Raw genomic sequence first — 10777 nt, forward strand, 5'->3', positions numbered from 1 at the left:
AGCACAGTGGTACTAACTATGTGAGTAAGGCAGTGAGTGAATATTAAAAATATTCAAATGCAGGGCTTTACTGTTTAATGAGGTTTGTTTTTAAAACAGCTGGCATCTCCCACAGAAATTTGTATTCCAGCAAACCACATGAAAGAAATCTCCATTGTACTGGATACATATGCAAACAATAACACAAGTTAGGATGACTCTGTCCTGTTAGTTCTGCCGCAAAGTCCTCTTAAACACAGTAGCCAAACTAAAAGAATGTGTTGTGTCTTTTGTGCTCTTCTTTCTGTTAATAAAACACACACACAAGGTTGTTTGCAAGACGCTGCCATTCAATTTTATTAAACTGCGTAGCTCCGAACGTTAACACCGAATGGATGTGACGTCATTAACTAACTCCGGAAACTATCATTGTATTATGGGAATACACTATAGAATGTCTATTAAAATAAAGTGGGTTTTTAAACTGGAGTCACAGGCTGAAAATCTCAATGGCTTTGTTTCTGTAAAGGTAAACTGCACAGCTGCAACCCCCTGGTAATCCCATCCCATCTGGATCACTACATGAGGCTGTGCTTGTATATTTTGCAAACTAAAAATATTTGCTTTCAAATCCAAATTGAATGACTGACTGTGGCACAACTCACTTAGGACTCAATTTAATGAAGTATATCTCCGTTATAGCATTATTAACATTCGTAAAACAATTCACTCTTCAAAGAAACAAGGGTAGCAGTAATTGATTCTCCCCAATCCCCACCTCTGAAACAGGATAAAAGCATCCACAAACAGGTCATTAGTGTTCGTTCAGCACTAAAATATCTATTTATGTCAGTAATAGATTTCAAACACATGGGTTTCTTTTTCTAAATGATTTGACAAAATGTTAAACATACTGGTTCAATAGCATAACCATAAAGAAAGTGGGAACTTTTTCAATATGATTTCTTACCACTAAGTAACATTATCCCACAATGCCCAAGAATACAAATCATATATGAATAAGCATTCAAATATGCAATAGCTTGTAATGGTATTAAATATTCATTTTGTGATAGTACGGCTTTATTTAGAAGTGTGCTGAGCATTGAATTAGGTAGTTTTGCAAAGTGTAGAGAGAGAGGGGTTTTTAGTTTTCAAGGAGCTTTTGTTTGCTTTACAAGCGTAATAAATCTTAAACACACTAACCTGTTTAACATACCCTTGTTGAAAAGGATGGAACAAACATATATTTTTAATATATGGTAGAAAAGTATGATCCTTATACTTTTCATATATAGAAATTGGCCCATTTTTATATATTTAAAATATATTTTAGTCTGCAATCCATATATTTATTTTATATGGATTAAAGACTAATGAAAATATATATGGTGCCCCAAATATATGGATTACAGACTAAAATATGTTTTGAATATATCCCACATATTTCAAATAAATAAAAAAGGGGCCATTTTCTATATATTAAAAATATAAGGATCATACTTTTCTACCATATATTTAAAAATGTTTTTTTTTTTTTTTTTCCATAAGGACGACTGTTTAGAGGATATGTAAATATAAGTTAAACAAAATAACCAGTTAAGGAAGCCATATTTGCTTATTTATTTACAGCAATGAATTAATATGTGTTTAGAACAGAAAGTAAAATATAAGTGTGGTAATGCTAAGGTAAATATAGGTGAGCATGTTTATCATCCCCACATGCTGTAAAAAAAAAACGCAAAAACAAACAAACAAAAAAAAACCTTTTTAAAAGATTATGTCACCACCTAGTGGTATCATAAAAATATAAAACATTAAGTTAATCAGTAGTCATTCAAGTAATATGAAGGTCAATAGTTACACTAACTTTGGGTTGGTACCACAAACGACTTCCAGACTGCCAGATGGGACAGATTTACTAATCTGCAATACGTTTGTACAACTCTCCACACCCCCCACACCCCCCCCAAAAAAAGATACAATTCTGTGTTTAATTAAATTAGTTTAATGTTTTACCAGGAAAACTTAATTGAAACATGCTTTCAGTGTGCGTAAGTACACATGGATATGATTTTACTATAGCATGTTACAGTGAGCTTTAAATTAAAGGGCAATAAGACAATAATATTGTACTTATAAAGAAGAACCATGTTGACGTTTTGCCTTTTATATAACTGATGTCTCAGACGTAACACCTGTATAAATAACGGTTATTAATCATGTTAACTGATATCTCAGTCAGTCCTGGTCTGACTTCAGTGACAGCACCAATACGGAACATTAGGCAGACTTACTCAAACACCATTATGATGGATGAAAGCTACTTAAGACAAGGCTGTTTTTTCTACGCAGTCACTGGGTCATAAAAAACTGCCATCATTTTCCTCATCTGGCCAACCAATGCCATTACCTTCAGTGTCCTTTGGCAAAGAATACGGCCTGTAATATATGGTAAAGCTGACGTTTGGATATGAAAACAGTGATACAATGAGATCTATCTGTCTTTGTTTTATTGGGTCCCCATATGCGTAACCTTTTTTGGAGACACAAATTCTAAGTAGGGTTATAGAAAATTGACCACATATAACAAAAAACAAACAAAAAATCTAATTATGGTTCAAAATACAACACTAAAGAAATACTGTATCACACAGACAATACTCTCTTGTGTATTTTCTATATTGTCAGTAATAACTTTTTTTTGTAAGCTCTGAACTTCTTTATCCCAGACAGAATGTTATTTTCCCTGTTCTAGACCAAGGCTTCAAACTCAGTGTCTTACTTCTCACAGTAACTACATTCTTAGACCATGTTTCTTTCAGTTTATCCTGCTGCCACACTATAGAAACAGACTCACAGCTTCACAGCTCATAAAAACTTTTGGAGAATGTTTTTTTTTTTTTACAACGGTATACTGCTGAAATTGAAAGTTGAGGGATTTCATATAGGTTTGTTTTCAAGAGAAATAGCACCATCTAGTGTAAAAGAATAAGAACTGCAATTTATAAATACATTGGTTGCTCCTTTGTAGTTTCTGATATAAGAGGGTTTCTTTCTGACAGAATGTGAAGCTGTATTAATTGCATTATCAGTGCACACAAGCCACAAAACTGAACTGCTGCTATGTCTTGAAAATTGCAGTCAAACAACATAACCACCAGCGACTCTGCAATGACAGGCTCTATAAATGGGTCTAATGTAAAGTTTGTATTGGCCACCATTCAGGAACTCAGGAGGTAGCCTATTTGACAACTTGGAAACATCCATCTATCCCCCAAAGTGTCTTCATTTAGTCAAGCAAATTGAGACTCCATTCTATACAGAACTGTAGAACTCAAACAGGGGCCATAACATTCTGTGAGTTTCCACTGATTTGATTTAAATGTACAAAAAATAAATAAATAAATAATAAATAAATAAATAAATAAATAATTGAATACTGTAACAAATCTATATATCTGCAATAAAACAACTTTCAGCATACACAAAATGTTTTTATTTGCTATTTGTAATACTATTCATTTGGATGTGATTATAATGCAAATACAGACAGTGTTACTGATCACACTGTATATAATAAAGTTTGTCATATTTGTATTTATAGAATAAGCCTCACCACTGTATGCTTATATTACTCTTGAAGACAACTCCATTTGAGATTTTGGTTAGGCACTGAATACAAATATAAGTAACTAAGTAACCCATATTTCACATGAAGAGTGGCCATGATGCTCTCTCCCTTTTTGATGTCTTTTTACTTTAAAGAGCAGGTCATGTACAAGCTGGTAAATGCAGACAGCTTCACAGAGCACCCTGCAACACAAAACAGCTGATGTTTCTAAAGGAAAGAAGCTCTTTTTGTTGGAGTGGTTTTCTTAGGGCAAAAGGGTAAAGAAAGTAAGCCATAGAGACGTGTTACCCCTAGTCAGACAGACCTAGTATGCATAAACAAACAACGCGAACCACTCTACCTACACAAATGTCTTTGTTAACATTTACTTCACTGAACATAGAGTGATGAATGCTCATGGCCCCACCAAAAACAGGAGCACCAAGGCCAAGGCAAACAGCACCAAAACACTGGTGTTTCAGGCCCGCAGTTATATGACCTCCGAGTTCCCTGCAGCTCTTTCACAAACAGAATGAGACTCTCACAAAGTCAGGAAATTGGACATTCCCGAGGAAACAAGAGGAAGGCAGCATAAAACAGAATGTACTTTCTATACTTAAATTTGTTTGAAAAAAGCATAACATTGTTCAAATAAAGGATGGGAGTCAATCTGACCTGAATACCCCCCCAGCCACACCCTCATGTTGATTAAAAAATAAATTCTCAAAATTAATGTGCAGTTGTACCGAGACTCCAATTGAATGATTGATTAGCAATCGAGTCTCGGTAGAACTGCATAAAAGCAGCATGTTTTCACTCACTCAAGGTTGTGTGTTCAGGAGTGGAGAACGGGAGAGAGAGAGAGAGGGAGGAGAAATGTAAAGTAAAATATAATATCAGTTGTTATGAGTGCTGGAAGCACCAGCACCGTACTTGTTTTGTGTAGTGTTCGTCCACCCTGTTTTGTTAGTGTCTACTTGTTTTGTTTGTCTCTTTATTTTTGGCGTAAAGTGCCGCGTCCTGTGTTTTTTGTTACAATCTTTTTATTTTCTGTTTGTTTACTTATTAAATGCTGAGGACAAGCAAGCACACAGCTTCACCAAAAACCCACGTCTGTGTATTGTCTCACTTCTTCCTGGTCCATGACATCACCACGCACCTGCGCACTGCGACCATCCTGCCACAATGGATTACAGACTAAAATATGTTTTAAATATATACCATATATTTTAAATATATAAAAAAGGGCCAATTTCTACAAATGAAAAGTATAAGGATCATACTTTTCTACCATATATTAAAAATGTATGTTTGTTCTATAAGGGATCTGATAAATATTAATTATTTAACAGTCACAAAACAATGTGTATATTCCAAAATGGCTCTTTATTTAGAACAGAAGGTGAAACACCATAATCAACATCAAGATCATTCAAGATATAAGCATTTTGGCATCCAAGTGGTGTCTAGCGGCTCTCCAGAAAATGCATGGATATCAATATTTTGCGTGTAACTGGCATAAACTAGGTCTGAACCTTGTGGTCTTAATAATAGATGACAAAAATGATTTGCTTTTAAACAGACTTTTAATTTCACCCGTCCAAAAGCAAGTGTACATACAAAGCAATGCAGCATGATGTCCAACTGTCACAAACAACACATCCCGGCAATCCATTAGTACACATGGGCCCAGCCTTTGACAGAAATGTTTTAGTATGAGGTAATAAATGGTACTTGGCATTCTTTAAACTTTTGACATGATATGCGCAAACGATTATGTCTGTAGTGATGTTTGGGTCTGGGAGCATGAATATCGAATGAAAGGATTGTGTCTCACGAAGATCTGACTGAAATCATAACATCAGCAGGTTTAAAACAAATTTAGATACACAAGCTGTATACTGTACAGTAAACTGGAGTTACAAAAACACCAGCAACTGCAGGTGTGATGGCTTACTATTTTATTAGATGAATGACGCTTCTGGCTTGTGCTAAAGAGCAGTGTAGTTTATAAGAGCTAACAAGTAATTGCTGTAAAAAGATTACTGTAATTATTTCCCAGGCAGTGTATTTGTTGACTTTCCTTGTGGCTGGGGTCCTGTTAGCACAAGCCTGAGGAAGCATTTCCACATCAGAACGCATTGCAGGGATCCGTATTCCTACAATATCTCGTTCAACATGATCATGATAACTTTGATATTATTTATCAACAACCAGCGAGTACAATCTTTTGAAGATATGTTGATTCTTAACTGCAAAGGGTGCACTCTATGACAAAGTGAGTTTGTTGTTTCACCATTCAGAAGAATAAATGCCTGTTTATAACAGGAAACTCCACAGCTGCACAACACAATGCCTTGAGATTTACAGTCTGTATTTTATTTTTAAAATAAGAAAATATTGTAGGCCTGCAGTTAGCCTAATCTCATATATAAGCATTGTATGTGTATCATTCATTATAAACATAGTTGTCAATCTTCATGTTTTAATAGTTTCACAATTGATTTGACTGTTCATGTCTAATAAATACCTAATATTGCTTCTGTTCAAATCTTGTTAAAATGTTTAATATTTTTGATATATTTCAAAGTAGCACTCAAATCTAAAAAATATGTAAATATGGTAAATTGCAAAGTAGGTTAGCAAAACTAAATAAAAATATAATATATATATATATATATATATATATATATATATATATATATATATATATATATATATTTTAAAATTGCAAGTAACGTTTGTCATGAAACGCTTCTAAACAGTAAATGCTACAGTAAAAATGTATTTTTTCAAATACAAGTACACACTAGACCACAAAGCACCAATTTTATAAGTGAAACAACACAGATACTTTTTAAAGTAACTTTACTTTAACTTCACTAGACTTATGCATTTAAATGTTCATTTATTAAGAAAGTAGTACAACTTATTTACAAAAAAAAAAAAACATAATACCGTAAAGGCGCAAAGGTGTATAAAATATTAGTTTGTGCCTTTCCATAGGCTCTCTTGGCAGGCCTTTCTGTTTTTTGTTGTTTTTGTCACTAATAGAAGATCTGCCTTTTTCACAGCTAGCCAATCAGAAGTAATAGGGTGGGGTGTAAACATTCCCTAGTTCAGCTATCTCGGAAACAACAGGTGAAAAGTGAAACAAAGCAAAGCACTAGCGTAATATGCTTTATAAGAACGCATTCCAATTCTGATTATTACCTAATTTAAAATATAGAAATAAATAAAAGTCTTGAATGTCAAAAGTGTGGACTGATATTTGTTTTCTGACTGGTTCACGTGAACTGATGTTGAGCTGCTCTGAGTCCGTGCCTGGGCCTTATGAGTTAGGATATTTTCTATGCCCAGTTTATGATGCTACTTCACACGCAATAGTCTCCTGGAATTTACTTGTATTCTTTCAGTTCCCAGTTCAACCATGCATATGTGATAAAAAAAGTGTTAATATTTTGCTGAAAAACAAATGTGTTACAAATTGCAATAACATGTATGGTGATGCATTTTTCATTGCTTCCCTGAGCATCCTTCAGTAAAAAATGAATCCCAGGAATGTATATTGCATCATGTACAAGAAAAAGTCTCTTCAGAACACAGCTTTCGGGTTCTAATGTACTGGTAGTTTTTCCCTGCCATCAGCTGGGCTACGATTTCAAACAGAATTGCTTCATGTTGACTGTGAGGTTTAGCAAGGTTGTGTAAGTGTTGCTCCATGGGAGTTAGTGATTTGCCATCTGGGATCTAAAAAACAATACAAGCATTTGTAAGTTTTCAAGAGAAGATGCTTGATCTACTAAGTGAGGTGGACCAGTGAAACTGGACTGGAACCAACAAAACATCCTCTTCCTTTTGTGTTTCATCACCTCTACCCCACCTTAGAGCAACTGTGGATTTGTGTTCAAACCGTTAGCCTCGGACCTTGGCTACATTAAAAATCTCAGACTCCTGCTGGCGATTGCAATTGGAAAAAGTGACGATACAGAGGTGCACAGACAGCCTCACCACTGTTCCTTGCTTCAGTGTTAAATAACCTAATCCTCTACCAACTTGTAAGGAACTGGTTTGATGAGTATAAACAGGTTTGCATAGCATTACCACAGACTGGAGTGCTCGAGTGAATAACATTACCATAGACTGGAGTAATAATAATAATAATAATAATAATAATAATAATAATAATAATACTTGCCTTGATTTGATCCAACCATGCCTTTTCATCCTCACTCATATCCGTTATAAAAGTTTCTATAGAACACAATGTTAAGCGACAGCATTAGGTATTTCAAATGCAAATTAGTCAGGATATTTGCAAAATACCATATTTTGAACTTTGGTTAGGGCATTTTTGAGAGTAGCTATTGATATGCTATTTTGACATGTACCAGTACATACAGAGGATGAAGGTCATGGTGATCTATTCAATGATGTATGCTAACTATGTACACAACAGTTTAAATGATTCAAACATGTTACTGAGTTGATTGCACATTAGCTTGTTACTTATACTATTTGACTGGTAATACTGCAAGTAGCCACTGGGTGGTGCTGTTGGTATTCATATTTTATACATCTAAGTTATAATAACATGACAAACGCACTTTATATTAAAAGTACTTCGATATTACAGAGTTAAGAACAACATCAACTTTGTAAACTGTTTATTTAAAAACAACAACAATAATAATCAAGTTATTACCTGTAGATTCACAAGACGTGTGCATCTCTGTATTTTGTTTTCACACTGTGCAGAGAATCCTAAAAATAGACATCCGTTTACCAACCTTCAAGAGGAAGCACAAAATTATAAACTTTTTGTTAAAAAAGTGTAGTTATTTTAAAAATAGCGTTTACTGTTTTCATATGAAATGACAGTTGTATAGGGTTATAATCTTTTATCAACACGCATCTGCAATTTTTACTTATTGTAACCTTTCTTAGAAAGAAAGGCAGAATTATATGATACATTTTCAGTGCACAATTAATAGTATCAATGTAAACTAAGTTTAGCACAAATATGATATGCAATATTTGGACAGTTCTGAGTCTAGTAGGTACACCAGGGATTTTCAGCTTTTTTTTATAAACTACTGCTTCTGTCTGGAGTTTCCAGCTCATGTTCCCTTTACAATTTCCATTCGACAGAATGGTACCATAGTACCACAATAAAGGGCAGCATATTCTGAGTAACACACACACACACACACACACGCGCGCGCGCGCAATTGAATTGACGCATGCGTACAGGAGGAAAGTACGGACGTGATAGATTCAGTTTTGTTGTTTGTTTGTTTCCATATGCTGTACACTTTGAGCTGCTAAACAAAAAATAAATATTTATGCACAATGGTTAAAAGATAATTTAAATTCAAGATCATTATTTTCTTTTACTTTCATTTTTATGTGTGCATTGCCCCTGCGTACCCCCTGACCCTTAGAAGTGCTGCGGTGCACGAATTTAATATAATTTAAAAAAAAAAAAAAAAAAAAAAAAAAAATCCATGCTAAGGAAATTCAACGGAACAGCTCCATTACTGTATATTGCTTTGAAGTCTTTGCACTGGTTCAAAAGATTGACCAATTTGTTCACTTGCTGTTGCTATACATGTGCCAGTAATCAAATGCATTTATTTTAAATATAATTAAGTTAAAGCTGACTTTAATATGGTACATGTTTTAATAGAGTGATAGAGACAAAATACTTACCTTTCGCATTTGTAAAATGGCTAAATGCAAATGATAATAACAAAAAAAACAACCCAGTAAATTCTTGTATTAATCTTGTTCGACTCAAGAGAATGCACACCATTTCTGAGAAATCAGCAAACAAGTAATAAACAAAAGTGAAAATGACACCCCGAAAGTGAGACTGTTATGCAATACACTTAACTGGCTTTCTGTCCGTGGAAGTTAAAAAAATACGAGACAGATTTAACAGTCTTTATTTACTGTGGTGCAGTGTGCATCGATTCCGTGCCGATCAACGATATCGGGGTGTCCAGACCAATCCACGATTCTGGAGGGAGGAGGGGGGCGCTTGATGGGGGCAGGAGCGGGGGCTAATCTTTTGTAAGTGTATACGGGGAGGAGACCCATGGAATATAAACTAAGAAGCTCTAGCAAAAGGATATCAATTGTTACCATAGCTTATTTCTCTGTACACAGTACCCAGACTTGGAGAATGTAACACACAATATCATAAAAGAGATAGGGAATACAAAACACGAGCCTGGATGTGAACCTGACAAAAATATTTCTGTGCAATACACAGCTCCATTGCTTACTGCAGTGGATGCAATAGTTTAATGTTAATGCAATGAGCTCAACATTTAAAACAGTTTCACCTTACCCATAACAGATAACCAAAAACCTCTGAATGTACTGCAAGTAGAGCAGTAGCAATCCGTGCCTTTCTTTTAAACTTGCAATCAAGGGGCATTTCACATTTTCAAGAATAGACTTTCAAGAATTTTCAAGAATAGGTATGACACTGACTGCAAATAATTACGTTACTCAGGTCCTGTATTTAACATGACATTCTTCACCTCAGGTGACACATTAAGTAAGAAAATAAAATGAAAAAATCATAAAAAATACACAACTTATAAAACAAATTAATTTAATATTAAGCACCTTTTTTTTTAAAACTATCAGGTGGTGCAAGTCATGGGCCCAGTTTCTTTTCTTGCTGTCGCTTCAACTACATGAACGTCACACTACTGACAATGACTAGGAGTAGCTTTGACATCGGGGCTAACCAGAGATTCGATAATGTTTTGTTGGATGGACTTTCCTCCTGTCCGGCTGCCTAGTAAAATGATGACATGATATGAGAAATGTCTTTTTCAGTGGAGACCGCTTGATGTGTGTGACTAAATCTTTCTACAGTATATAGATAAATGCACTGTAATATTACATTAAAATAACAAACATAAATATTACATTTATTACAGACACAAAGCAATAATAAATTTAGATCCCAAAAAAAGCAAAAGTGTTTTTTTTTTTTTTTTTTTTTAATTTCATTTCCATGGTGTTCATTCCTGCTGGGATAGCCTTAACATGCAAGACATCTTAAATCAGACTGGCAAGAAATCACATATTATTCCCAAAACATCAAATTACAAACAAAATCTTTGCACTACCCAAATCCCTTACCAAAATATTCTTAATTAGTTA

General features: G+C 34.5%; 1 long non-coding RNA gene across 1 annotated transcript; it reads right to left on the reverse strand.

The window, feature by feature from the left end:
* Positions 1 to 7790: 7790 nt before the first annotated feature.
* On the reverse strand, positions 7791 to 9573 carry LOC121300346. The gene is made up of 3 exons (XR_005947515.1): positions 9305 to 9573; positions 8298 to 8382; positions 7791 to 7846 (listed from the first exon to the last, which is right to left on the reverse strand). It is a non-coding gene; the product is annotated as an uncharacterized LOC121300346 (long non-coding RNA).
* Positions 9574 to 10777: the final 1204 nt, after the last annotated feature.

The sequence above is a fragment of the Polyodon spathula genome, chromosome 2 (genome assembly GCF_017654505.1).
Source record: "Polyodon spathula isolate WHYD16114869_AA chromosome 2, ASM1765450v1, whole genome shotgun sequence".
In the NCBI taxonomy this organism is placed as follows: Eukaryota; Metazoa; Chordata; class Actinopteri; order Acipenseriformes; family Polyodontidae; genus Polyodon; species Polyodon spathula.